Source organism: Pelodiscus sinensis, chromosome 3, assembly GCF_049634645.1.
Source record: "Pelodiscus sinensis isolate JC-2024 chromosome 3, ASM4963464v1, whole genome shotgun sequence".
Taxonomy (NCBI): Eukaryota; Metazoa; Chordata; order Testudines; family Trionychidae; genus Pelodiscus; species Pelodiscus sinensis.
The window spans coordinates 167498918-167517243 of record NC_134713.1 but is presented as its reverse complement, the minus strand read 5'-3'; the positions used below and the strand labels follow the sequence as shown (position 1 = coordinate 167517243).

The window sequence follows — 18326 nt, the reverse complement described above, 5'->3', positions numbered from 1 at the left end:
AAAATGACCCAGAAAATCTAAGACCTGACAAAGAGTTGTGAGATGTAGGGAAATGCAGGCCAAGCACCAAAGCACACAATGAAAATATGCAGCATTAACAACAGACCTTAGCACAAAACAGAAATGGACCGTTTCACTGTAAACAAAACCGTGCAAACTACCTGTAGAGGTAGAAGATGTTCCTGTACAGCCCCAGCAGCCTAGAGTGGCTGGTTCTGCAACTCTGCCCCAACTTCCTTTCCCCTAATTGGAATGACAATAGGTTCACTCTAACAGCAAGGCAAGGAGAAACCACACACTAACAAAATAGCATAGCTATAGGATAAGAGTAATTCCAGGACCGTGGGACCCTGATTCAATTCCTAAATTAAAGGCCATAGAACAAAGCTTCAAGTTAGGTTAGTCTTCTAGACTACATCTAGACTGCAAACCTCTTTTGAAAAAGAGTGTCTAGACTACAACCAGTACTTTTGAAAAAACAAGCCGCTTTTTTGAAAGAGAGCACCCAGGCAGTGTGGATGCTCTCTTTCAAAAAAGCATAGTTTGCATTACATAGCACCTTTTTTCGAAAAAGCACTTTCGAAAAAAGGCATTCTTCCTCGTAAAATGAGGTTTTCTGCGGTCAAAAAAACTGCCATGTTCTTTTGATTTACATTTGAAAGAACATGGCAGCAGTCTAGACACAGGGGAAGAGAGACAGAGTGTGGCACAAAGACAGAGTGGCACCGACTGGGTGATTGTGCTGGCTGCTGTTGTATGTTTCTGCATCTGTGCTCTGACTCCTTCTCCCCTGCTCTGACTCCTTCTCCCCTGCTCTGCAGAGATGGTATATGGGGAGGGCGGATACGGGGAGAGGGGCATGTGAAAGAGAGCACAAGCACTGAAATCTTAGAAACAGTGCACTGCCTCTTAAGACAGGCACTCTCTGAGGGTATGTCTACACTACCACCCTAGTTCGAACTAGGGTGGTTAATGTAGGCAACCGAAGTTGCAAATGAAGCCCGGGATTTAAATATCCCGGGCTTCATTTGCAGCTTGCCGGGCGCCGCCATTTTTAAAGCCCCGGTAGTTCGGACTCCGTGCCCGCTGCTACACACAGCACGGAGTAGGTAGTTCCACGAGGTGTACCAGTAGTTCAGATTACAGAGCCACGGAGTAGGTAGTTCGGATTAGCCTAGTTCGAACTAGGGTGGTAGTGTAGATATACCCTGAGCCACTTACCATCCATGCTTCAGATTGGAGGAGCGCCACTGTGTGTCTCCCTCTCCCTGATCTCTGCTCTGCAGAGATGGGGTATACAGGCAGGGGGACACTCTGACTTCAGTACTCTCCTCTCCTCTCCACCTCATCCTGTCCACACAGCTAGCAGGAGAATCCTGTGAGGAGCTTGGCTGCAGAACGAAGCAAGATGGGGAGGGAACAGCTGAATTGCTGCCTGCTGTAAGTATGCATGCGCTGCTAATCAGCTGGGTGGACCGGGGAGAAATGTTTGGCGGGCTAGATCTGGCACCTAGGCCTGAGTTTGCCCACCCCTGGTCTACAGATTTAGGCTCATGCTATGGCACTAAAAATAGCTATGCAAACATTCTGGCTCAGGCTGGCACTCGGGCTCCAAAGCCTGCCCTCATTCAAGTGTTTCAGAGCCCCCAAATCCAGCCCAAGTCAGAATTTCTACAGGACTGGTTTTAGCACAAGCCCTCTGAGCTAGATTCTGAAAAAGACCCATGCTCTGAGACTTGCTGCTGTACCCTGAGCGAACTATCACTTCCCACTGAAGCCTTTATGGCTTCTACTCCCCTCTCTTGCCCAGCTTCCTGTTCCTGTTCAAAAAGCCCAACCCTAAGCTGTCCCAGCTGAGGTTCTTGCCTGTATCTTCAAGGAGCAGTAGATTTCTTCACACTCTCTCATTATTGCGGACTCCAACTGAGACTTCTGGATACTAGACGAATCATCAGGAACATAAGAACGGCCTTAATGGGTCAGACCAAAAGTCCATCTATTCAGTATCCGGCCTTCTGATAGTGGCCAATGACAGGTGCTCCAGAGGGAGTGAAAAGAACAAGGAACCATCAAGTGATCCATTCCCTGACACTCATTCCCAGCTTTTGCCAAACAGAGGCTAGGGACACCATCCTTGCCCATCCTGGCTAGTACACATTGATAAATCTATTCTTAATGAATGTATCTAGTTCTTTTCTGAACCCTGTTATAGTCTTCACCTTCACAACTTCTGCTGGTGAGGAGTCCCACAAATTGACTGTGTGATGTATGAAGAAATACCTCCTTTTGTTCTTTTTTAACCTGCTGCCTATTAATTTCATTTGGTGATCCCTAGTTCCTGTATTATGAAAAGGAGTAAATAGCACTTCCTTTATGTACTTTCTCTACATCAATCACAATTTTATAGACCTCAGTCTTATCTCCCTTAGTCATATCTTTTCCAAATTGAAAAGTCAGTCTTATTAATCTTTCCTCATACAGAAGCCATTCCATACCCCTAATAATTTTTGTGACCTTTTTCTGAACTTTTTCAATTCCAATATATCTTCTTTGAGATGGGGAAACCATATCTGCATGCATAGCAACCATTACAGACAAAGCAATGAAGAATTTCAGCAGGCAAAGTATCTCAAACTGTGAAGTTTCAGCCAATAGACCGCAATTTATTTTTAGTTACTTTATACAATTTGCCTAGGAATATAAATTCACGGATGCCACATCGTCACCATGCCACAGACAAGGAAACAGCAAAAACAAATTGGCAGTTAACATTGCAAAACTCTATTAAAGAAAGCTGCAAAAAAACACTATAGGGCAAGATATTCCATGGGAGAGTTTCTTCATTTAAGAAGGTGTGATTGTCTAGAAAAACAGACCCAGAGAAAAAGATTTAAAAATGGAAGTGTTTCATTGGAGAAGAGAAGACTTAGGGAAGATTTGATAATAGACTTAAAGTATGAAAAAGGTATTTATAAAGAGGAAGGTAATAAACTGTTCTCCCTATTTACTGACATATAGACAAGAAGTAATAGACTTAATAGCAGCAAGGGAGATTTAGATTAGACATTAGAAAAAAATTCTTAACTGTAAGGGTAGTTAAGTACAGGAACAAATTACCTAGTGACAGTGTGAATCTTGCTCACTGTAGGTTTTTAAGAACACATAAGACATACACTTGTCAGGTATGGTCTAGGTCAGTGGTTTCCAATCTGTGGTGGTCCACAGAAATGTAAAAGTAATCCTTACTTTTTGTAAACGTCCCAGTTTGGGGGTGCGGTCGTCCTTGCCGCCTCCCCCCCAATCCCGTGCACCTGTCACCCTATAGTCCGTTTCCCCGTGTCTTAGCCACCTGTACTTTTGGCTTGCCAGCCTCCTTCGCACAGGAGGTCGGCTTTTCTCCCGCGATGGGGAGAGGGGGGTCCAGGCCCGCCCCCTCTCACGGACCCCAGCACAGGGCCCTAAGGACTCAGACAGCCAAGTTGTCCGGTCCGGCTGCGGGGCGTCTGCCTTAACTCGCCAGCCCGCAGGCTCCCTTTGCCCACCCTGGGCTGCTTCCTCTCCCCACCTGGGTTTGGCCCGCCGAGTCGGGGCTTACCTCCTCGGCTTGGGGCCCATCCGTTGTCCTCTCTCGGGGGATGACACTCTCAGCGCTCCCCCCTTGCCACGGTGCCGGCCGGGGTTTAAATACCCACGCTGCTGTTCGCTGGCGGGGCCCCGCCCGACCTGGTGTGGGTCTGCTTCTGGCCCGGCGTTGCGGCTGCGAGGTGATGTCACGCGCACCGTGACGTCACCGGGCTTCCCCGGCTTGCCCAGGCATCTTGCGGCCGCGGCCGCCTGGGAACACCTGGTGCACCGCCGCGCGGTCTGTGTCAGGGCCGCCCCGGCAGCTGGCTGCGGAGTGCCCGACTCGGCGGCTCCCGTCTCCGACCGGAGAGCCACCAGGCATACGGCTCCCGGGAGCATTGGAGTGCGGGGCGCTTCTGCCCTGTCACACTTTTCTTTTCTTCTCCCTCTTCTCCCCACAGCTGTGCACCCCAGGATGCAGCTTACTTTCCCCTTGCTCCCTTAATATCCAGAGAACAGGATCAAAAGTAAGTCATGTTCTGGTGTTCACGGCTGCTGCCCACCCCTGTGCTCCCGAAGTTCCGCCCTTATCCCCTACCCTCCTGAAGTTCCACCCTTGAACTTCATGAACTTTATACATTTCAAATGATTACCAAGTAATGGAATGTTTGAAAACAGCTATAGTGTTTGGAGGGGTGTGGGGAGAGGGGGAGGTCTGTGACATTTTAATAGTTTGAAAAGAGGACCGTATGCTCCAAAAGATTGGGAACCATTGGTCTAGGTCATACCTGGTCCTGCTTCAGTGTCAGGGACTGGACAAGATAACCCACTGAGGGCCCTCACAGTTCTACATTTCTATGATTCTAAGAATAGTTGCCTGGTCCAATGCTCAATGTCAAGAAGTGCCCATATAGCCCCTGCATTACAACCCACCAGAGGAAGGAGTAACAGACAAAAAAGAAAAAAGTGAGCGAGAAATGCAAAGGCCAAAGGTCTACTAGGACCAGCAAACTAAAGACCTTCCTGAACCACAACTAGGCGACCCTGTGAGGATTAAACTATTTACTTGGAACAAATTACCTGTGTTGAACAGAAAAATCATTATTATATAACAGAGTGGGAGTATTTTTCATTGCACCCACCAACACAGTCACCCTCTACAACAGAAACACAAACACGGAGGGGGAGGAGTTGATCTGTGAGGCCACCAGCAGGTGGGAGGCACAAGGGGGAAAATGGGAGTTAGCTGCCTGTGGGTGCTAAAAACCCACTATTTTTTTCCGTGGGTGCTCTGAGGCTGGAGCACCCACAGACTTGGCACCTATGTCCATGACACAAAGAAATGATATGAGCTGGCAACACTGAGCAGGTTATGGTATTTATATTTAAATATGCTACCTTGGATGTGGCAAAAGGGACAATACATAGTTAACTTCCCAATGAGGGTGCTAGAGTATGTAGTACACAGTGCATAGGAACTGAAGGTAATGTATAGAAACTTCTGTTTTCAGGACATGCTTGTTGAGAGAGAACAGTCTCTGTGGCAGAAAGAACAAAGTCTGATTGTTGCACTTTCTTGGCTCCCCCTCTTTTTACGCTTGAACACTGAACAGTTAAATGGCTCATAGAGGTACAGTTACTCTTGCACCACTGCCTTTGCAGCCCTACCAAACAGCTCTGACAGTGTTGATCTTTAACTAAACAATGCAGGAGACCTCAGATTTCTAATAGTGACACCACTGTTTGTTTCAACAAGGTGATCATGTTCCAGATGCTATTTTCTGTTTAATTGGCAAACAGAGGATCTATTTCCAGTGTGTTACAGGACAAGCACAACACAGTTGTCTCACAGCATGTGGGTAGCTCAAGTCCCAAGTTTTTTTCCGCTTCATAGACTGAATTTAAAGCATTCTTTTATACCTCAGTCCCAAAACGTAATCTCTTGCAATGTTAGATGTTAGAAACTTTGTTTTTCACCTTGTAAAGAAAACAAGGCATTGTTCTAAAATTCACAGTCACATACATATCTGGGGCAGTGTACCCTGTAATCTGAGTGCTTGGGTAGTCACCCAGAAAAGATTCAAATGCTGTCCAGCTGATTAGCCGAGCACCCACAGTGTGCACAGCTGACAACATGTGTGCACAGCTACACATGCCTCGGTGCACATAACAAAATTTATTCTGCATATGCATGGAAAAAAATCAGAGGGACCATTGATCTGGGGGGAAACAATGCAAAAAAAGTTTTTATAGATATGCATTCAAGTAAAACCTACAAATTCAATTAATGGTATTTAAGATGCCTTTCATTAGTTTTCAGCAAAAAACATTCATGGCAGTGAAGATTTGTTTGCAGGAAGGTTCACAGATAAAGAAATATCACAGATTCCTGTGTAAAAGTATGTTCACAAATGATGAGCTATGTAAAGATTTGTACTGAAAGACTATGTCTACACTGCAGGCTTCGTGCGCAAGAACAGCTGTTCTTGCGCAAAAACTTGCAAAGAGTCCACAGTACATTTTCTTGAGTGTGAACGGGCTTGTACAGTAGACTGTCAGAAGAGAGGGCTTTTTGCACAAGAGTTATTCGTCTCCCCACAAGGAATAAGTATTTTTGCGCATGAGTTCTTGAGCAAAAAGGCTAGTATGGATGGGAACAGGGGTTTCTTGTGCAAGAAACCCCTATGGCTAAAATGGCCATCAGAGCTTTCTTATGCAAGAGAGCGTCCACACTGCCATGGACACTCTTGCGCGAAAGCACATGACAGTGTGGATGCACTCTTGTGCAAGAATTTTTGTGCAAGAAGCCTGCAGTGTAGACATAGCTGAAGTGTTTGTGCAGATATCTCAAAATCTCCACCAGTCAAAATTGCATGTTACAAATTACAATTACTAATTATAAGTATTGTACTAACTTACTTAAGTGCCCAATTCCACACAGAGAGCTAAATCTAAGTTACATGTAATCCACGGGCTGAAATATGTTCCCATCAGCCATGCATTAAGTAACAGCCAATAATAACAAATTGTCTGCAGATAATTTGCAAAAGGAAAGGATAGATCCGTCAAATACTTTTTATATAAACACCCCTCTCTGGCCACATACAGCATATTTCTATTAGCAACAGCCTTTAGATCACCCATCCCACATTTGAAAAGGTGAACAACAGGTTAACGTTTGGAATGGGAAAGTAGAGGGGCATTTCTGTTAAAGCGCAAGGTGCAGGGGCAGTTAGCACTGGTAAATGTAAAATGCCACTGGAAGTAGAGAACCAAATACCAAACAAGATAATGGCTTCCTATTCTAGACAAAGCTGATCATATCCTGGCCTATAAATGTTCTTTTCATCTATACTGCAAGAAAAACAATCCCCTGACTCCCAGGGCCAGTTTAAGAGAGCACTGCATTGAGATGCTCTGCAGGACTCAGTTGTTGCCATTGGATAGTGGACAGTTCTTAGTCCCCTTTCCTTGTGGGCACAATGGGAATATCTGCTTGTTTATGACAGAGGAGCACACAGGGAACAGCTGTGATTCCCTCGGTAGATTTGTATGCCACAGTGTCACTTTCATGGTGCAGTGGAGACCAGTGAAGGGTTGTGTCACGGACTGCCCTATCAGCATGGGTGCCTCACAATGCTTTGCTGTTGTAGCTCCCAAGCCAAGCCGCTCCCGTCCGGCCTACATCACACCCTGTGTGAGTATGCACTAGACAGTCCTTGCTCAGCAGCTTTGACCACAACACTCTGTGTACTTCTCCACTCTGATTTCTACCAGCCTAAGTCACTACTTAGGAGTGACCCCAACACACTCCCTTTCCTGAATATTCCCAAGGCCATATGGCCTGTAATGTCCAGTCCTATCCTGGACAGTTCAGAGAAATAACATGGTTCACTTGGTACCTTAAAGAGACAGAATACACCAGTTTGCCACTTTAACTGGAGTTGACTTTCACTTTAGCACAAATGCAGTGCTGTTGCTTTGGATCTGATTAAAATAAAACAAGATTATTAACAAAAGACAGGATTTTAAATGAGTTCAAGTGTAATAGACATGGTTACAATCAAAGAAAAGTGAAAACATACATCTAAAAGTCTAGCAAGTTTTGGTTCAAGGTTTGTTCAAGGTAGCCCTCTCCTGTCCTCCAGCACTGTCCTCCAGCAAGTTGGAGGCTGACCTTCTCCATGGTCAGAACCTCTTCCAGAGACCTAAAGATGCTGGTGTTTTGTCTTCTTACGTAAAAGACATAACTTGGGGTTTTCTGTCCCTTTCTTTTATAGTCCATTGAATCTTTGAAGTGAATTTTTCTGAATGCTACACCTCAAAGTAGTTTATTCTTTCCCCCTACTATTCTCTGATATCCAAATTGTTCTGTTTTCTGGCTTCTCCTCCCTCTGCTGTCTGGATGATCCTGTTTACTATTTGTATGTAAATTGATGTAACACATATTCCTTTGTTAAAGATAGATCTCGGACAACTTTTACCACAGCAGACTTGAATGGTTCTGCATATGTGCTGAAAACAATATGTGGTGAAAATTAATTACTTCCCAGATAATGATGCTACATACAGTTTTCCATGATATCATTGATCAGCAAGTTATACATTCTCAAAATGATACCTCACAAAGCATATTTTGCACAAAGTCAGGGTATAATAGTGTAACCATTTAAATGGCAAACCAATAAATGTGAGCTTTTCAATTACTGTAATGGTTACACACTGGCTCCCGGCCCCACTCCCAGAGAGCTGTCTCCTATCCTGTGCTGCTGGCTCTGTATCAGAGCTCCCAGCAGCTGGCTGCTGGCCTCCAGCCCCACTCCCAGGGAGCCAGCTGCGCTGAGGGCTCTACAGTATAGTAAGCTTTATACTGCAGAGCCCACAGCGTGTAAGCATGGAACCACTGTGATTTTTAACAGTTACAAAGTTACCTAATGAATCGCTTTTTAACATCCCTAGTACAAAGAGGCTGTTCTGCAGGAAGATGGCCAACCTCTGAAGAACTCAGTGCCACTATTAGTATCATAGAAGATTAGGGTTGGAAGAGACCTCAGGAAGTCATCTAATCTTACCCCCTGCTCAAAGCAGGACCAACCACAACTAAATCATTCCAGCCACGGCTTTGTCAAACCTGACCGTAAAAACTTCTAAAGATAGATGTAAGCAGGGGCTGAACTGCTGCTTGCTATCAGCCAGCTAAAAGGACTGAGCTGCCCTGGGGTGGGTGTGCCCACTAGAAGGCTGTGACTACATTGGTGCGATCTTGTGCAAAAGCAGTTGCTTTTCCGCCAAAACTGGCCGCGAGTTCTTGCACAAGAACACTGACGTTCTAATGTATGAAATCAGTGCTTCTTGCGCAAGAACTATGATGCTCCCACTCAGGAATAAGCCCTCTTGCGCAACTGTTCTTGCACAAGAGGCCAGTGTAGACAGGCAACATGAATTACTTGCGCAAGAAAGCCCTATGGTTAAAATGGCCATCAGAGCTTTCTTGCGCAAGAGAGCATCTACACTGGCAAGGATGCTCTTGCACAAAAGCATATCTCTTGCGCAAAGGCACATGCCAGTGTAGATGCTCTCTTCTGGAAGAGTTTTTGCACAAGAACTCTTCCACAAAAGAGTTCTTGCACAAAATCATGCCAGTGTAGACATAGCCCAATTGTTTAGCTGTGCAAGATAATTAACTGTTAACTGCTGATATGTAAATACAGCTCATGCCAGGATGGGGAGGGAATATGAGGTATGGCTATGTAAATCCAATTCAGCCAGGGCTGATGGAGAATAAGTGTTGGAATGGAATGTGGTGTATTGTAAATAATTTGGGGCTGTTGTGGGGGGTCACAAATCATGCTACCCCTAAATGTGGGAACTGTAAAACATGCCACCAGTGCTTGCAGGAGAGACACCACAATCATTGTAAGAAGTCTCCAAGGAACGAGCCTTCCCCCTTCCGGAGCAGCGGCAGGTGAGGAGTGGTGACCAGTGGCATGGCATAGAGCGGCAGCAGGCGCAGAGCGGCAGCAGGTGAGGAGCAGTGACCAGCAGCATGGTGCAGAGCAGCGGCAGGTGAGGAGCAGTGACCAGCGGCGTGGCACGGCTGGTAGGAGCAGCAGCAGGCGAGGAACAGCGGCAGGTGACCAGCGGTGCGGCGCGGCTGGTAGGAACGGCGGCAGGTGACCAGCGGATCATCCGGTGGCGTAGAACGAGACAGCTGGTGGAGCGTGGCGGAGTGACTCGGAAGGTGCCCCCTATCTATCCCTCCACCCCCATTTCTACCGGGTCGGGAGGTGAAACCCTGCGGGTGAACTTTTGGACTCTGGCTGGCACTGACCAGGGACAGAGACTTTTGGGGTGTCGGACTTTGGGACTTCGGGTGATTCTTGGCTGGGGGTGGGGACTTAGCTCATGTTTGGGTTATGAACTCGGTTTGTGGTTTTTCCCAAGTTAATGCCGTATCACTTCTCGCTCTGTTTCGTTAAATGTTTCCTCAGACTCTGTGCTTGCGAGTGGGGGAGCATTGCCTCTCAGAGGCACCCAGGGGTGTGTGAATTTCCCAGGTTACTGGGTGGGGGCTTGAGCCGGTTCTGTGTGAGATGGACCCCAAGATATTGAACCCGGCCCTGGTTCCTGCTAGGCTTACCTGGCAGAAGGGTTACATAGAGATTCTACCACAACCCTAGGGAACTCATTCCAATGCTCCACCATCGTCTTAGTGAAGAATTTTTTTTTTAATATAGAACATAGACTCCCACACTGCACCTTGAGACCATTGCTTCTTGTTCTATTATCTGCCACCACTGCGAATAGCCTCGCTCCATCCTCTTTGGAATTTCCCTTCAGCTGGATAGCAGTTGAAGGCTGCTATCAAATCCCCCTTTACTCTTCTCTTCTGCAGACTAAATACGCCCAAATCCCTCACCCTCTCCTCTTAAATCAGAGCCTCTATGCAACCCAGGGGACTAGTGTGTGTGTGTGTGGGGGGGGGCTGATAGGATTGACACTTAAACAGCAGGGGTTACGCCCCCATCCCTCCACTCACCAGCATTGATGGGGAAGCAGAGTGACATGGCCCTAGCCTGCTCCACTCTCCTAGCTCCCAGCCATGTTGTTCAGGGGAGGAGAAAGAACCGTCCCCTGAACTCACCGGCAGGAAGTGAGCAACACAGCCAGGAGATGGGGGAGTGAAACGGGTGGGGACCAGGTCAGTCTTCTCCCCTCCCACTGCCCTTCTAGTCTCCCAGGCCATGTCACTTGGGAAAAGCAGCTTGGGGAAAGAGGTGGGGTAGAGCAGGAGCTGGGAGGGGCAGGAGCAAGTCCTGAGGTAGAGGGGGAGTTGTCCTGGCCCTTGCTTGGGCTAGAGGTGGTACAGGGAGCAGTCATGTGCGGGTGCCCCTCCATGGTCCTCCTCAGCAGTCACCCCCGATCTGGAAAAGGGAGCAAATACTGAAGTGGCAAAATTTGCAGATGATATAAAATTCAAGATAGTTATGCCCAAAGCTGACTGCAGATAGTAACGGGAATTCCACAAAATTGGATGACTGGGCATTGGAAAAAATAATCCCAACTTCAGACACTCAGGCTATGTCTACACTGGCAGGTTGTTGTTCTATGCAAATGAGGCTAAACGTGGAATATTGTTGAGCCTCATTTGCATACCTAATGAGCCGCCATTTTTGCGGAACAGGCTCTTGCGCTAGAAGGAGCTGTCTACACTGCCCCTTCTTGTGCAAGAAAAACCCTCTTGCGCAAGAAGGGGCAGTGTAGACAGCTCCGTCTAGCGCAAGAGCCTCTTCCGCAAAAATGGCGGCTCATTAGGTATGCAAATGAGACTCAGCAATATTCCACACTTAGACTCATTTGCATTTCTCTGGCGCAATATCACACCAGTGTAGACATAGCTATAGGGTGCAGCTAGACTACATGCCATTTTCGACAGAGGCTTTTTCGAAAGATACTTTTCAAAAAAGCCTCTTTCGAAAAACAGCATCTAGATTGCACTAAGCAGCTCGTAAAAGTGATCTGCTTTTTCGAAAAAGAGCGTCCAGACTGCCTGGATGCTCTGTTGAAAAAAGGGCACCTGGAAGCACTTCTGCCAGGGCATGGGGGCAGCATTTACTTCCGGGTCCTGCAGCATGCTCTTTGCATGATACTCATGTTTAAAGGGACCCCCCCCCGAACAGCTGTTCCTCTGCTCCTGCAGCTGGCTTGCCTACCTCCTAGAAGGAGGACAGCAAAGCTTCTGCAGTGCTTGCTTTGAGTGCCCTGTTTTCTGGGACACAACAGCATTTTTTTTCCTGGTTGGTTTTTGTGCTTTGAATTGTTTTTTTGCCATGGAGCAGGAGCTGCCCCTGGGCAGGGGATGGCCCCACTCTGTAGTGCGTCAAGTTCTGCTGCATCTCCATGAGACGTTCATGATGTTCAGGGTAGATCTAGATTCAGAACCCAGCTTTGAGCCCCTCACTTGGGCTGCAGCCCCACTGCCCTTGCCACCTAACTTACTCCTGGAGAGGTGAGTTTGGAGGCTGAACACCAGTTCAGACTGGTGGGACCATCTTGTTATGGAACAGTGGGACGACGAGGCTTAGCTCCAAAACTTCTGTATGCGGAAGTCTACATCCCAGGAGCTGTGTGCCTGGCTCGCCCCTGCCCTACAATGCCAGGAAACCCACTTGCGGCCCACCATCCCCCTGGAGAAGAGGGTCACTATTGCCCTGTGGAAACCGGCCACCCCGACAGTTACCGCTCGGTGGGACACCAGTTTGGTGTGGGGAGATCTACTGTTTGGGCTGTCTTGATGGAGGTAAGTCATTCTCTGGGGGCAGTCCTTGGGGGGGGGACAGATAAGGGGGACAGTCAGGACAGGGAAGAGGGAATGGGGGATGGGGTGGGAGTGGTAGAAGCCCTCCTAGCCTCAACCTGCTGTGGTGCGGGCGGGAGGGTAGCCTGAGGGTGGGCTCTTGGGGTCTAGGAGGGGAGAGGTGAGGGAGCCCCTCAGGCAAATCCTCTAATGTCCTGTTCTGTGTGTTTCCATTTGTCCCTTTCTGCAGGTGGTGACGGCCGTCAATTCAGAGCTGCTTCACAGGACTGTCCACCTCAGAGACCTGGATACCATCGTTGCCAGATTTGCGGGGCTAGGATTTCCAAACTGAGGTGGAGCACTTGATGGGACTCATCCCATCGAACAGCCTAGTATATTGACAGAAAGGGCTACTTTTCTATGGTGCTGCAGGCCCTGATTGACCACCGGGGACAATTCACAGACATTTGTGTTAAGTGGTTGGGCCGGGCACACGATGCCTGGATCTTCCGGAACTTGTACCTGTACCACAGGCTGCAGGCTGAGACATTCTTTCCAGAGCGCAACTTTGCAGTTGGGGATTTGAAGATGCCTATGTGCATCATGGCCTACCCCTTTATGTCCTGGCTCATGAAGCCGTTCACTGGACACCTGGATGCAAGCAGGGAACTGTTTAACTTCCACCTGAATCGGGCTTGCTTCCAGGTGGAGTGCGCCTTCGGGCATCTGAAGGGCAGGTTTAGATGCCTGATCACTCGCCTGGACATGGGGGAACGCAATGTCCCCGAGGTGGTTGCTGCCTGTTGTGCGCTGCACAACCTGGTGGAGAGGAAAGGGGAGGCCTTCCTCCCAGGGTGGGGGACACAGGCTGATGTGGAGGGGAGGCAGTTTGAGCAGCCCCAGACAGCTGCCATCCGCCAAGCCCACCAGTAGGAATTGCAAATTCAGGAGGCCCTGAGGGAGAGATTCTCCCAAGCAGCCCGATGACTTTCTCCAGGGCCTTCCAAATGTGGGTTTGCTCCATGTCCCCAGTGCCTTCCCCACTCAAACCCATTCCTGCCCCACTTTGTACACATACACAGAGAAGAGAGACAGGTGTGGTTTACAAAATGCTTACAGTTTATTGCACTGTTGTATGTAACAAAACCAGTATAACACTTTTGTAAAGAAAAATAAGCTGTTTGTTAAATTAAAGTGCTTCCCTTACTGACTCTCACTGGTGGAAAGGGGGATGTAAACCTGGAAAGGGGGAGGGAGGCTCAGGGCTGAGGGTGCCGCCTCGATATAGAGCTCCTGTCACCACAGGTAGGGGGCCTGCTCGGAGACAGCCATGCTTGTGGACTGGGACATTAGGGGGCTGGCCAGGAGGTGGGGCTGCACCTGGGTCTTGGATGGCAAGGGGGTGAGGGGAGCAGAGGGTGAGGGGGGGCAGGCTGAGCATGAGGGGCAGGAACAGGGACAGGACCTGGGAAGGGCATCACCTTCCGGATAGCAGTGCAAATTGCACTACGCTGCTGGACGAACTCGTCCAGCAAGCGACTGCACCACTGTGCCTCTCCCTGCATCCTCTGCATAAATGTCTCCTGCATCCCTTGCAGGACCGAGATGTGCTGGCGCGTCAGGTCCAGGTATGTGCGCCAGTGCCAATGGGTTCCCTGAAGCCATCTGGGTGGTGGGACAGGTGTGGCGCTCCCCTCCTGGACAGCTGGTCTGGCTGTGGAGGATAAGAGGGAAAAGTCGTCAGTCATGCATGCTCACACTTTCCCTGAGAGGGCATGCCCTTCTTCTCAGCAGTCAGTGCCTGTCCTAGGGTCAGGGGATGCTCATGTGGTCTCAGCAAAATGTGGTGTGGCCTGGCCAGCAGCCACGGCCTCCCTGGAGCCCAGAAGGTGTGCAGGCCACCCCCCCCCCCACACACACACACACCTGATGGCCAAGCAGCACAGACAAGTGTCAGGCCACAGTTGGGGTTCCCGCAGGTTGCTGAGGGGCCTGAAGCTGCGTGGCAATCCCAGCATCCCCAACCCAGGCCTGTACCTGGCAACACTGTCTGCAGGAGCAGGTGGTACCTCACACCCATTCGGGTACGGGGATAGGATGGCCCTCCCTACGGTTGGCCATGTGTGGGGCCCCCCGGGTTATGATCAGCATGACACGTCACAGTACTGTACCATCCACTTTGCTCCCACCTCCCCTGCCCTGTGTGTGTTGGACCCTCACAACATTCACCTGATGTTCCCTCCCCAGTGTCCAAAGTTGTCTTGGAGGCCTCCTGCATCTGGATGTCTGGCTCCTGGGTGAGGGTCACTGTGCTGCTGGTGTCCTCCTCCTCCTCCTCCTCCTCCTCCTCTTGGAGCTACTGGTCCTCAATGATGTCATCCTGGAGCTGTGGCCGCTGCTGCACAGGTGCCTCCAACCCAGACTCCATAACCTGCTCTGGAGACAGGGGTTCTCCTCCCCCCAGGATCTGGTCCAGGTCCTCATAATACGCACAATAGTGTGCTGCTTCCCCAGAGCGGGAGCTGCACTCACGGGCCCCAACATACCCCTGCTACAGCTCGACTTTTGCTCTGACTTGGTCTAGTGTGCAGGGGCGGTGGTCTTTCTTTGCAAGGCCATCAGCCATTCGGGCATAAATGTCCACATTCCTCCTCCTCCTGGACTGCAGGGCCTGCAGAGACTCCTCCTCGGACCACAGCTCCAGGAGGGCTTTGATCTTGGTCCCAGACCAGGAGTGTGCCCAGCATTTGGTGCCCCTGGCTTCCTGCAGGGATGTGTCCCTGGAAGGGGCAGGGAGGTTTCGGGGGGCTTGTCCCTGGGACATGGTTCTGAGTGGCCCTACCAGGAACAGCCAAGCAGTCAGGGTCCTGCTTGGAGCTGGCTTGCTGCCACCATGCTATTCCTGGGTGCCTGTGCCTTTAAAAGATGGCTATAGGCAGGAACAATAGAGGTAAAAGGTCTGGCAGGAGTGTCCACCAGAGCTTCTTCCTGGAGGCCTTTATTTTCGGAAAAAAACCTCGCCCTCCCCCCCCATCCACACATACCTTTTTTTGACAGATCTCGGTCAAAAATAGTGTTATTCCTCATAAAACGAGGTTTACCACCATCGATAAAACCGCTGCATTCTTTCGATTTACTGTAGACAGAACGCAGCAGCAGTCTAGACGCAGATAAAGATTTTTTGAAAAAAGGCTATTTTTTTCGAAAAATCCCTGAAGAGTAGAAACACCCATAATGATGCAGTCTGAATTAGCTATACCCACTCGAGAAAAATCTTGGAATCACCATATAGACAGTTCTCTGAAAACATCAGCTTAGTGTAAAGCAGTGGTCAAAAATGTTAAGGGAACGTTAGGAATAGGAATGTTAATGGTTAACCAGGTAATTGGTTAACCAGTAAGCATGTGCTTTACCAATATGCTTACCACAAAACCAATTAGCCAGAGCCCCCCCCCCCCCCCCGGCTCCCGCATTAGGAAAGCAGGAAAAGGGACCCTCTAAAGGTAAGGAGTCAGAGTGGGTTCTGCAGTGGCCTAGCAGCTAGGGTGTTTGTGTGGTGTAAGCAGGGTTGTAGGTTCAAGTTCCACCCATCCTGGCAGTGACCAGACAGCTGGGATGGAGCAGCAGGGCTGTGGTGGGCAGCAGGACTAAAGCAGTGCCTGCTGCCCATGGTACAGTTGTGGCAGGAGCAGGGCAGCTCCCATCACTCATGGCTGCAGACAGGGAAAGTACAGCCTCTCCCAGCTGCAACAGCAGGGAAAGGGGGCTAGAGCAGTCTCCAGTGTCCACAAGCAGTGGTTAATGGACTAAACAAATAGCTTAACTACTCTGGGCAGCTTTTACATCCCTAGCTAAGAATGATTAGGAAAGGGATAGAAAAATGACACAAAAAAAATATAAAAATACTACACCTTTAATATTGTGTCCAGTTCTGGTCTACATTCTCAAAAAGGACACAGTAGAACTAGAAAAGATTTAGAGAAGGACCACAAAGAAAAAAATCAAGGGAACAGAACAGCTTCCCTTTGAGGAAAGACTGAAAGGGGTAAGGCTGTTCATCTTAGAAAAGAGACAATTGTCTATAAAATCATGAATGGAGTAGAAAAAATGAACAGAGAAGTATAATTTACCCATTCTCACAATGCAAAAACCAGGGACCAGCCAATAAAATCAATAGGCAGTTGGTTTAATACAAACAAGTAATAGTACTTTTCCCATACTACACATAACTAACCTGTTGAACTCATTGCTGAGGGATGTTGTGGTGGTCAAAAGTATACGTGTTCAAAAAAAAAGAACTAAATAAATACCTGCAGTATAGGTTCTGTTAACCAGGGTGGTCAGGGATGCAACCTCATCCATGGGACATCCCTAAACCTGTGAGAGCCAGAAGCAGGAGTGGAAGATTGGGGGAGGGAGGGTACACCAATCCTATTGCCCTCTTCTGTGCATTCCTTCTGAAGCTCCGGTGCTGGCTACTGTGGAAAACAGGATACTGGGCTAGATAAACCATTGGTCTGACCCAGTATGGCCCTTCTTCTGTTCCAATCTGAAAGGCCTCCCAGCCTTGTGGAATTGAACATGCATACATACACCTCTGCTGGTAGAGTCAACTGAGCTCAAGTATTCTTTTTTCTGCCCTATTCCTGCAAATACAAATGTGTAACTATGTAAGCTAGACAAGAAACTAAAGATTTATTGCATGCTTTTCTCCCCACCGTTCTGGGTTTCATGAGGTATCAGCTATAATCCTCCAAGATGGCTGACAGAAAAGAAAAAAATATTTTGTTTGAAGTTACCTTCCAAGCACCAAAAGGAGCAGCACTATTTTTCCTTCCCATTATTTTTTCCTAAAATTTTTCACTGTATTTGCATTTACCTGTTTCAAAAAAGTGTTTACATAAATTTGAAAAAAAAAAAAAAACCTAATTAGATAAATATGAGTATCAACATCTGTCACAAGTGGCAGCCAGATGGAAGGCACAGCCATTCAAGTCATAGCATATGGTATCTGAACCAAAAGCATATTGGAGCATGGAGTTTCCCAAGCTGCACATAGTGTTCTGTACACAGATTACAAGTGACTTCACTGTATTGGGTTCACTGGCCTTTACAGCTGGATGCATTTGCTCTGCCAGAGATTCCCATGCTCTTGAGCAGTTATCTCCAGTGCTCATAGATGTGCATTGGGGAATGATTCACTTTTAAAGCCAAAAGCACAGTTCAATTAAACAAACAAGCTCTAGCCATTAATGCGCATGCTTATAAAATAGGACTCTGGAAGAATTAGCACGAACTAGATCAGTTAACCTATGTCATTACATTACCCTGATAACATTTTGCACACCACCTTCCTCCCCTTAATGTACAGCCTTATGAGTCATCTCTTTGGGACAGCTTGTGCTAAAACCATGTGCCACAAGTTCTACAGACCTGCTCCATGTGACAATGCAACATGGTTTACACAATCAAGTCCTATGTACAGAATAAAACTAAACTATATTTTAATTGTATTGAGGGAATAACTAACTCCCCACTCCCAACATTATTAGAATATCAGAGATTTCCATGTGTTTACCTATTCCCTAATCCATGTTACAACTTTAGGCCATGTCCAAACTAGGAAAACATTTAACCTTTTAAAACACAAGATACCCTGTTTTAAATAGCGTTTTAAACAGAACTTTGCACTTCATATAGAGAGGGCAAGTCATGTTTAAAATAGGTTCGTTAAAACATTTTAAACTCATTGCTAAACATTACTGCAGTTGTTTTAAAGAAGTTAAAACTTATTTGTTAAAACAGTCCTTCAGACACATTTAAACATGACTTCTTTCACTAATCTAGACAGAGCAGGTCTTTAATTTGGAGACAGTTAAAACTTGGTGGAGATGTCAGCACAACAAGAGAGAAAAGTGTGTTTCAGTTGTTTTGGAGAGCAACTATGCAGTCAGCAGGTCTTCCA

The 18326-nt window shown here is 47.9% G+C and overlaps 2 long non-coding RNA genes across 5 annotated transcripts in view; both read left to right on the top strand.

The window, feature by feature from the left end:
- The window catches only part of LOC102446639 (uncharacterized), a 30049-nt gene extending 18824 nt beyond the window's left edge, over nucleotides 1-11225 (top strand). For 2 of the 4 annotated variants that reach the window (XR_012902973.1, XR_012902970.1), the window contains 2 exons: nucleotides 1363-1440; nucleotides 9453-11225. This is a non-coding gene — a long non-coding RNA (uncharacterized LOC102446639). The remainder of the gene's footprint in view (nucleotides 1-1362; nucleotides 1441-9452) is intronic. The other 2 variants (XR_012902971.1, XR_012902972.1) reach the window with 2 other exon arrangements.
- A 1011-nt stretch (nucleotides 11226-12236) lies between these two features.
- On the top strand, nucleotides 12237-13572 carry LOC142828048 (uncharacterized). The gene is made up of 2 exons (XR_012902975.1): nucleotides 12237-12364; nucleotides 12612-13572. It is a non-coding gene; the product is annotated as an uncharacterized LOC142828048 (long non-coding RNA).
- The last annotated feature ends 4754 nt before the right edge of the window (nucleotides 13573-18326 follow it).